Source organism: Cuculus canorus, chromosome 7, assembly GCF_017976375.1.
Source record: "Cuculus canorus isolate bCucCan1 chromosome 7, bCucCan1.pri, whole genome shotgun sequence".
Taxonomy (NCBI): domain Eukaryota; kingdom Metazoa; phylum Chordata; class Aves; order Cuculiformes; family Cuculidae; genus Cuculus; species Cuculus canorus.
The window spans coordinates 1,709,636-1,720,651 of NC_071407.1; the positions used below are offsets into that span (position 1 = coordinate 1,709,636).

At 45.0% G+C, this 11,016-nt stretch overlaps 1 long non-coding RNA gene across 2 annotated transcripts; it reads right to left on the reverse strand.

Annotated features, from left to right (window-relative positions):
* Positions 1-3,703: 3,703 nt before the first annotated feature.
* On the reverse strand, positions 3,704-10,771 carry LOC128852664 (uncharacterized). 2 transcript variants are annotated; one of them, XR_008450635.1, is made up of 3 exons: positions 10,672-10,771; positions 4,613-5,073; positions 3,704-3,885 (listed from the first exon to the last, which is right to left on the reverse strand). It is a non-coding gene; the product is annotated as an uncharacterized LOC128852664 (long non-coding RNA). The 2 variants fall into 2 exon arrangements; XR_008450634.1 differs by lacking the exon at positions 10,672-10,771 and adding an exon at positions 6,049-6,150.
* Positions 10,772-11,016: the final 245 nt, after the last annotated feature.

The window sequence follows — 11,016 nt, forward strand, 5'->3', positions numbered from 1 at the left end:
TTAACTGCCCACCCACACTGAACCCGAGCGTGCTGTATGCTGTTTAGAACGGCCACGGGTACAATGCGAGCCTTTGAACAGCAAGGCTTCCCGCCAGAGTGGGAAGCTCAGAGAGGAAAGGTGACCCAGAGATGTGGTCACATTTTTCACCTCGACTTCACTTTGCAGAAGGGCAGCGCGGTCATAGTTGGCACCGGCTGCGTTACCACCTGCCGCCTCCTCAACGTCCCAGCAGAACGCTGCACAAAACCCAGCCTGTCTTGAGGTAATTGCACTTGTAAAGTAGTAGCAGGTCACTTCAGCATTACACAAGGCATCATAATTAAGTACCTCATGATGCATAAAACGGAGGGAAATGAAAGAAAATTTCCCAAAATGCTTTTGTGGTCACAAACTGTATATCTGACTTGAAGCTGGTCAAGTTTCCTGGGCTACAAGTCCATATTTCCTATAACCTTCTGGAAAAACTTTGATTTAATTTCATTTTGCTTCTGCAATAATTATTGATATCCTGTGAAGCAATCAAAATACAGCAAACGATCAAAGGAAGACATAGGAAAACAGACCCAAAATACATCTGGCCAAATGGAGAGGGAGACTGTACACAATTTGCTTCTGAAGTCTTAACATGAACTAATAAATAAGGTGGACTTAAGGCTGGAGGGGACATGGAAATTAGAGAGTTATATTCATAGAATCCTAGAATGGTTTGGGTTGGAAGGGACCTTAAAGCCCATCCAGTCGCACTCCCCTGCAATGGGCAGGGACACCTCCCACTGGATCAGGTTGTTCAAAGCCCCATCCAACCTGGCCTTGAACCCCTCCAGGGATGGGGCAGCCACCACTGCTCTGGACAGTACTAATCTACTTTGCTCTGTTAGTTTTATTATAGAACAGTGTAATTTTTTCAAGTTAGGGTTTAGAAACCACAGGGAGTCATTTGGATGCTGTCTTCCAAATCCAACGCTTCTATTTTTTAATATCGTCACTCAGTGAAGGGGCCAGCAAATGCCAAATTGTAGCCAGTTCTCTTAGAAGCAGCGCCCAAAACAGGCAGGACCTCACTAGCACCTAATTGCTTTTGGAAAATAAACATTTTACCTCATATTTCCAATGCGTTGCCTAACAACATGGTAGGTCCGCTGCTTCTCATGCATGACGAGAGATTAATGAGGACTTTAGGACCCACCTCCTCATCAGAAAGCCATCTACAAATAGGTAGAAAGAGATGCTATCTGATGTCTACCTCTTTTCTTTGCCTAAACTAGACGGAGATTTTTGGTATAGGATCCCAACTTTCCAATAACTCATGGCTACTACAATAAATCCCACCTCCACTGGGAAGTTTAAACAGTCTTTGCACAAAAAAGGTTTTTGCACAGAAAACTTTTGCACAGAAAACAGGACCAGTAACCACAGAGGTCTACCAGCATGCTCCTGACCTTGAAGAGCAAAGTTTCCATAGCACAGTAATCTACACATTTTTTCCCCCTCATTGCCTGCTAAAAAAAGGATATTCTTTATATTTTCGGTACAATAGAACCCTTGAAGTGTACATCTTTGTAGCCACATGCTCTGTAGAGCACATTCCAGCTATTCTGTGAAACAATTACAGTTCTTTTGCTTCCATTTTGGTTAATTCTAAGCAGTAGAAGAGCGATGACTTTTAACGTACTGCTCTGTTGTGCACAGGAGTACTAAATTCCCTACGTCTTCTATGATTTCCATTACTGTAGCGGTAAAACCAGAAGTATCAGAAGAGTTGCGTATGAGGAAGTCTCAGCAGATAAAATTCTTTCACCTATGCTACATCAGTGTAGGCAGCTCCCACAGACCAGTGGGTCCAGTCCATATTCTTGAAACAATAACTAAATGTATTTACTTAATTACATTATGTGCCCGAAACATCAAATTTCTTATGGTTTTTAGTAGTTTTTCTATCCTCAGCTAACACCCTATATAATTTCTCTTAAGAAAGCTCGAAACGCTTGATGTACAGTGATAGATTAATGAAGGACACTCTACTTTCCGATCTCTTTTATTCATCTTTTCTCTCTAGATACGTTGGGCTTTGTACCACAGGTACCAAAACAGTGTTCATCTTTCTTCTGTTTTCTTACCTCAGGCATATAAGTGTCTTTATGACAAGTGTTCTACTCTTCTTTAGAAGCTTATTCAAATGTACTTTTGCTTACAAAGTACAAGTCAACTGCTCTTGAAATAATTGCCCTGAATCAAATCCAGCACATTATACTTGGTTAGCAAAGCTGTTCTGTATCATTGTTAATGAAATTTTGGATGGGCAGGGACAAATAATGCACTGTATAAATTTTTGAGCTATAGAAGCACCCGCTTGACGTCGCCATCCACAAACACGCTACCTCATTTCTAACAACCGAAGGCACAAGGCTGTACCAAACATTATGCAAGGCCATGTGATGACATATCCAAGCAAATGAAAGGTAGCATTCGTAACCAAAGGCTCTTGACCTGATGCTGACCCACTTGGTCCCTTTCTTAAGAAACTTCTATGAGGGAAAAAAACCCACTAGAGTGCTTGTTCGGGTGGTTTTCAGAGGAGAGGTAGAGGAAATCTCATTAACCTTGAAAGAGATTTTCCTGAATCGAAGAAAGGCTCTTTCCTACTTCTCACATTGACTATACTGGTCCAGTTAAATTAATCAGAGGAGCTTTAGGGTGTCTGTGCAGGTACATATGAACAGTACTGGTCATCCTGTCCTAAGATGAACTAAAAATATGGAACGGCTCTTTCCATACCATGAAAAATAGTAATGCCAAAGTGATCTAGATGAACAGAGAAACACGTGGAACAATACAACCCAGGGGTTACCTCAGTCATCTTAAATAACTGCAAAATCCCTTTTGGATGTCTGTAATTGGAAAAAGCGCAGAAGACAAAGAAACTAAAGAACTCTCAGTGGTAAGGCTGACCCAGGGAAGAACAAATCTAATAGGAGAAGATGGAATTGACTTAACTGTAAGCCAGATGATTTAAATCTTCTGCTTTAAACTCCACAGATCTCACTGATAGAACAACATATAAAAGACATGATAAAATTGAGTGGGAAATAGACCAGTTAATGTTAGAAACCTAGAATCACAGTATCATCAGGGTTGGAAAAGACCTCTAAGACCATCAAGTCCAGCCATCAGCCCAGGACCACCATGTCTTGAACCCCTGCAGGGATGGAGATTCCACCACTGTCCTGGGCAGCCTCTGCCAGGGCTTCACCACTCTTTCAGTAAAGAAATTTTTTGTAATATTCAAGCTAAACCTCCCCTGGTGCAAGCTGAGGTCAGTTCCTCTCAGCCCAGCTTGTCACTTGGAGGAAGAGACCAACACCCACCTCGCTACAACCTCCTTTCCGGGAGCTGCAGAGAGCGATGAGGTCTCCTCTCAGCCTCCTCTTCTCCAGGCTGAACAGCCCCAGAGCCCTCAGCCACCGCTCATAACCCCTGCCCAGACCCTTCTCTGGAGGCACTCCAGCCCCTCAAAGTCCTTCTTGTAGTGAGGAGCTCAGAACTGAACAGAGTTGTTTGAATACAAAGTGAAATCAGGTGTCCGAATGCAGTGATGTCATTGAAAAGGATATTTTTACACGTCACATCAGACAACATCCACGTTGTTATTGCTGAGCGAGTCACCCAGGTCTTGGCTGACATAATGAGCACGTACCTTATAGAGATCCTTCCAGGTGATCGCCAGTGAAACAGAGCCCTGATGGACATCAGCCAGGGTCCATCCTGCTCAAGACAGGTTCAGCTCCGGGCTGCTGCCAGCCTCATCTGCACCCGGGAATCACCCCCACCGATTCGCTTTGTCTGGGATTTACAGTTTGATTGATGGTGCTGGGAGCAGGAGTTCTGTATTAAGGAAAGTGGGAGACAAAAGGAATGAAGCAAAAAATGTAAGAACATTGTAGGCTTACAGTAAAGATTTAGCAATAAGAGGGAGAGGGAAAACAGAGAAAGACAAGAAAACTCCTTTATATGTTAAAAGTGTATTGAAAGATCTGTATCAAAAAAAAGATATAGAGCCCTTGGATGGTTCCTGTCACCACCTGTGTTCAAACTTTGGTAAGAACAATACCACTTAAGTAATGTAGATATTATATTGTCTAATGCTATTGAAACCACTCCAGCTAGAATTTCATGCTCCGGGTTGAGAAACTGTGACTACAGTTATTGGCAAATACCGACAGAAAGAAAAACTAAACTGCAGTTTGAGTTGACTAAAGAATAATGTCACTTAGAGGTCATTAGCATGAAATGGAAATATTCCATGCGATGGCACCTCAGACAACTTTGGATTTTATTTGGGCTCAAATTTCAATGAAGTTGTCAGTATAGACTCCAAATTTGGCTCCACAGATGCCAAAACATAAGTGAAATACTTTCAAAATTATTTTTGAGACAGAAGAAGATGATCCATAATCAGACAGTACAAAACAATATAGAAATATATTCACAGGTAACATCACCTCCCTTTTCCCAAAGGAGCTTTGATTTATTCTCTATAGCATTCCTGCTCAGTCACCCAACCAATGTCAGTCTTGAAACCCAAAGAGTCAATAAATCAAAGTCCATTGACCTTTTAAAGCCCTTTGACTTAGTGAAGGACACACGTCACATTCAGTCCTTGGCAGAACGTTACCGTTAGCTGCACTGGGGCTAGAGCGACACTTTGCCTTTTGCCCATTTCTCAGTTTTATGAAGCTCACGTCTAGATCCGCCTCTTCTTCCCCTCCCACGAGCACTGGCCTCTTCGGCAAATTCTTGTTGCTGTCTTGTCTTCAAGGGAAGCCTTAGATGTAAAGGCTTATCTCAGTGATTTAAACACCGCTACCTACGGACGTGATGGATTTCCTTTATTTGCCGTCTCCCAGTCAAGACTAGATGGATATCTAAGAGCCGTGCTATATCTCAAAGAGAGAGAGCTGCCCGATGACAAAATTCCAGGGGCAGATTCAAAGGCCTGTGTTGGGTGGGAGGTCAGGCGAGGTGAGCTTGTACCTCAAACCAGTGCAGCGGCACGATGAATTTCAAAGGTGCCTGTAAAAATATGAAATGTACAAGGAATTAAATGCAAAACATCTACCTTTTCCTTTTGTCTGAGCTGTAACCCGAGGCTTTGCTTTTCTACCACAACAGTTTGAGAGGAAATTAATTTTCCTGCTTACTATTTTTACTGAAATTATTTAATTTCTCAGCTACCACTTACTTAAGCAGAGAAACTTCCCTAGCCTCAAAGCTCTCTCATTTCAACACTTCCCGCCAACGAGAGCTCCACCTGAAACAAAAATAATTTCCGTCCCCAACTTTTCAACCCAGAACTCCCTAAAGTTCAGCTTTAAACGTAACCCTTGGGAAGAGGATTTCCCTCTCCTTTTTCCTTCATATTAGATATTTACTCCCTTACCTATTTTCATCTAGTCTTTCCTCAGCCCTCGATCCTGCAAGGAACTGATTCAGAAGAGAGGAGGAGGAGGAGAAGGCAATAGGAAGAGGGTCAACTCCATCCAACTGGATGTATTCAAAAGTGCTAACCAAAGGCGGAATTAACTTGGCTATCCTGTCCCTTCCCAGAGCCAAAGGCTGCATTTGGCCAGTACTGTCCTCCCCTAGTCTTTGCTCCAGAGCCGAGAGCATCAGCTCAGGGGAAACACGGACTGTCCTAGGAACACAGTTGTTTATGTCCTAACATCTTGAGAAGATCAGGCAAGGACAGCGTGTGCCCCATTTAACTCCTGTACGGCTGCAAAGGACGAGCAGGCACCCAGCATGCTGCCCCCAGCATTAGGGTCATTCCTGGAAGCTGAGGGATCTCAACAGAGAAGAAAGAACTAAAAAAGCAACGCTCCTGCTGTGTAACAAAACAAGCTGAGGGAGCGGCAGGTTTTCATGAAAGAGAAGCAGTGGGAAAAGAACTGTCGCTTGCAGTATCTAGAGAAGAGCTCGTTCAAAATCAGTGTTGAGCGGAAACTGAACTCATGGAACTCTGAACAGAAACGCAATCACGTTGGCTACCTGCAAAGAACGGAATGAAAATCTCCGAGTGAGAGCTGCGAGCTGAGGGAGCCGCGGTGGGGTGGCAGTGGCTGCCGGGGCTTCTTAGCGTGGGGCCTTTATGAGCTGAGCACTTCACCGGCCACGGTCTCTTTAGTATTTATTTTCACAGAACCAGCCTGATCTCATGTTCCAAGAATGAAATCCTAGCGTGGCGGTGGTATATCTGCTAGTTAATGTCAACATTTGATGTGCAATTGGAGAGCAAACAGGATTTCATATTGTGGTAAAAACTGAGCTACTATTTGCTTTAATTCTATTTTTTTTTTTGTCAGATACATTAAGACTCTCGTAAAATAGCTGAAGAATTCCATTCTTACTTGAAAAAAAAAGGAAAAAAGTACTTACTTCTACAAGTTCAAGCGAAACTTTGTAATAGTTAATGAATAGCTTGAAACATCCTTTGCAGAAAATATCATAATAAAAGACCCTGACGATTTGCAGAGTCCTGAGCTATTAAGGAGGGAAAGGGCACACTTCCCTGTGACTGAGCTGCCTTGGAGCAAGGGGGATTCCTCCCAAAGCACCGTGGCAAGGCCAGGCTCACGGGGTGCAGCGGGCTGCCTAATCCTCACCAGCCGTAGAAACCATGCCCTGCGCAAATAAATGAGCTCACCCATGTCTTTTATTGTCCTCTACTCTTCTGGACAAAAGACCACAGAAGATCATGTTTCAAACCACGATGCCCCAAGTCTGGGAAGAACTGAGCTATTGGGAGTCTCACCGCTATGAGGTGGCGGCTCAGAACCACCAGGATTCAGTCTTAGACTCTCGAATTCAGGAGTTAATGACATCCACCACTGGCACAGCCCTGCTCTACTCCTAGGGCAGAAACACCTGTGGAACATCCCGCCCTGGCAGGAAAAGAGAGCTGAGGACCTCACAGTCCTTCCTGCCTCTAACTCCTGGGGTTTTATGAATTGCCAGTCACTCCTCAGTGTGACAGCGCTATAAAATCCCAGCCATGTAAGAAAGCTGGCAGAAGGCTTTGGCCATGGAACTCTTGGGGGTTTATGCTTAGCTGTGCCCTAAAGACTGAAAGGAAGTAGAAGACTTCCACGGTTCAGCACTCCAGTTGTCTTCGGATATATTCGAAGACGTGAAACCCAGTTATGCACACAACAAATTCACCTGCGAAGTCCCTCGATCCCCGTAGGGGAGCCAACGCAGACACTGCACTCACTGTAGGCTCTGTGCTGAGAGGTGGCCATGGAAGTCATAGAATCATGGAATGGTTTGGCCTGGGAGAGACCTTAAAGCCCATCCAGTGCCACCCCCTGCCATGGGCAGGGACACCTCCCACTGGATCAGGGGCTCCAAGCCCCATCCAACCTGGCCTGGAACCCCTCCAGGGATGGGGCACCACCACTGCTCTGGGTACCCTGGGCCAGGGCTTCCCACCCTCATAGGAAATATTTCTCCCTAAGATCTCCTCTCAATCTCCTCTCTTGCAGCTTAAAACCATTCCCCCTCATCTTATCCCTGCACACCCTAATGAAGAGCCCCTCCCCAACCGTGTTTAAATACTAGAAGGATGCTATAAGTTCTCCTCAGAGCCTCCTCTTCCTGAGGTCAATCGATGTGATTGAATACAAGCTATCCATGAAACCTACCTGGCCATCACTTGCAAACACTGGGCAGATCAAACTCTTACTCATTTCTCTGCATGATATGTGGCAGTTGGAAAGTTTCTTTCTCTCAAGCACAGTAACGGTTTAATAGCAATAAAAATATGTATGAAATAGAGAGGCAGAACTGTTTTCTCCTCCATCTCCCCAAATTTCCTGTAGTGGGCGTAGAAAATACTGGAACCCAGGTCCTAAAATCACACACTAGGACTCTAAACATGGGACTGTCCCTCATCTCACTGTATAATCACCAAACAGATTTGGCTGTACATTATATATGCATATATATATGGCACGTGTATTCTTCCAGAGTTTGGCAGTGGTTGCTCCATGGCATGATTTAAATCACGCTGCAGAAAAGGGTCACTCAAAATATTGAGCTGGAAGACAGAACTGCCGAAACCTCTGAGCTATTTTAAACAAGATTGTGGTCCAGGACCCTCTCCACCGCGTTCTCATGCTGGGAATGTATATTCAGAGCTGACCCGGCTTTCCCAGGTGTTTTCTACTGGGACAGAGTGCAGAGAGTGCAGTTAATCACAAGTGCACTCAAGTGTCCGAAGGTCTTTGGGTGAAAGTCGTTACAGACATTGAAAAAGTGTTCAATAATCAGAGCCCCATGTCCTGAGCGCGGGCTGGGGTGCACCAGAGTTCACAGCCCTCGCCAGAAGTTCAGGCCAAAACACAAGCAGGCCAGGATCAAGCTGGGATTTCGGAAGGCAGCAGGGACTGCGCATTGCTGGAACTCCCTCCTGGGAAAACCACGGCACGTACGTTCAAGCTGCCCTCTGGGGTGACTCATGCACTGTGCTTGTGATCCAAAGAGCTCTCGGAAGGTGCCCAGCAACCTCCACCCACAGAAACACCCATCCGAGCCACCACAAAGGGATCTCTACCCAGGAGCACACATTTTGTTGTGAAAGGAAATTGTAAGCTGAATTTTCGGGATCATGACTACGTTGTCAGGTGTACGTTGAGCGTGGCTGCCATTGGACAGCGTGAGCAGTTGCTTACAGTTAACAAAAAATACTTTTTATCACAACTATCTCACTTTTAAATAATTTCAGTTGAGAATACATATAATGAGCACCCTCACAAGGAAATCAGCATGGGGTCTTTCAACTTTGACAGGCTGAGAGAGTTGGGGTTGTTCAGCCTGAAGGAGAGAAGGCTCCAAGGAGACCTTAGAGCAGCTTCCAGTACCTGAAGGGCTACAAGAAAGGTGGAGAGGGACTTTCTACGAAGGCTTCTGGTGACAGGACAAGGGGGAATGGCTAATTGGAGATGGTAAGCTTTAGGTTAGACATTAGGAGGAAATTCTTTACAATGAGGGTGGGGAGGCCCTGGCCCAGGGTGCCCAGAGCAGTGGTGGCTGCCCCATCCCTGGAGGGGTTCCAGGCCAGGTTGGATGGGCCTTGAGAAACCTGATGCAGTGGGAGGTGTCCCTGCCCGTGGCAGGGGAGTTGGCACCAGATGGTCTTTAAGGTCCCTTCCAACTCAAACCATTCTATGCTTCTATGATTCTAACTAATTGGCAACGCATTGGCAAGTCAAAACCGGGCTATCCTGTTGGCGTCTTCCACCTCAAATCGATTCTATGATGTGAGAAGTCATGGCCTGCATTCACTGCTCTCTTGCAGGGCGGAGCTTGCTGCTGCCCTCCTCATCCTCCTGCTTCAAATGCTTCCGTGTATTGCTTGCATCTATATTTTTGAAGTGAACCACATGCTATTGTACACCAGCTGCCTACGGGGTTTGTGTCATTTTGGCAAACTCCTTAACACAACAACGAACAATGCCATCACACTGTTGTTGTCCTCCTACCATAAACTAAGCATTAAGAGAAGTTAATCATTAGCCGGCTAGTTGTACATTAAGACAGACTCCCTGCTTTGTCTTTCAGCTCTATGAAAAGCCTTCTTCTTTGAAATGCCACATAAAAGTGATAGATGCCCTTTCTTTACAAGTCAGGCACCTCGTCAAGTTATGTTTTATGTTAGTTCAGTGACAAAGAGCCCTCCTTGTTTAAATATAGCAGCAGCAAGCAGATAAGGTTAAGTAAGCTGGCTGCTGCGCGAGCGCCAGGGCTGCTCTCTGCTCTGATAAGCGGCCGGCGGGGCAGGGGAGTATTCACCGGGCACGGCTGCTCTGTCTGAGTTACAGCGGGGAGACAACGGGACGGGGCAAAACCAGATCCAGCCGAGGCCAAAGATGCAGATGGTCAACTCTACTGCTGATAATACACTTGTTGGCATTTCCTAAGGACTGTTTAATGGGTTAAAAGATAGCTTGGCATAGAGGTTGCTGCTTAAAAGAACTTCAGAAACAGGGAAAACGTTTGCTGTGTACACGCGAAAGGGTGTGAACGTGTGGGTACGTGTGTGCTTCCTTGCCTCTGTGGGGAGGTTACCCTTCCTGGTGATGTTTGTGTCTAGAGAGCTTCAGGAGCACTTTCAGAAACAACGCCATCCCCTCAAAATCACACACATACACACAATCCTAAACAAGATATAGGTGAACAAGGAGGCAGAAAACAGGGCCGAGCAAGAGAGCAAACAATCCCCCTCACGAACCACTAGGTAAAAAGTTTCTCCTCAGAGGAACTCAAAACTTTGTTTTTGCTGAACAGTTTTTACAAGGCAAAACTGTTGCTCGGGAGAATAAACGCCTGCTTTGTGTGCCTCCACTGGAAGCAGTCAAGTCAAGGCTCAGCTAATGTATAATCTATATTTACATGGCAAAAAAACCCGACCCTTATTTAGGTTCTTGATTTACAATCCCTAGTTTTCATAAAAGTCAGTCATTCCCAGTGAAAGAATGCAGAGCAGATTTATAGGAGCTACATTATGCCTTAAATCTTAATACCATTTTTAAAGCACTTTTATGAGTCATCCTAAGCAATGTTTCCCCTCTGTTTTTAAGGCATTACTGTGTAAAAACAGATCCAGATCTTTACCTTTAAAAACAAGACCATTTTAACCAAGCATCAACTCTGCTGCAGAGCTGAACATCATCAGCAAGATCCTTAGAAGCCCGTGGGTTGGAGTGTTCTAAGCCTGAACGTGAAACGTGCTTTGTACCGAGGTTTGCCTGATAAGATCTCAGCCTGCATGAGCAGAGAATTCGCTTTCACCGTCACAGTCAAAATAACATAAATCTCTGGGGGCTTCTGTAAGTCAGATGAAGGGAAAGGGCCCGATTCTGTGCCTTCTCCCCCACACCAGGCTCCTCTTTCCTTTGAGAAAGCTGTTTGAAATATATGTCAGCTCGGGTTCAGTCCAGTTAAAAGCAGAAATCTCCC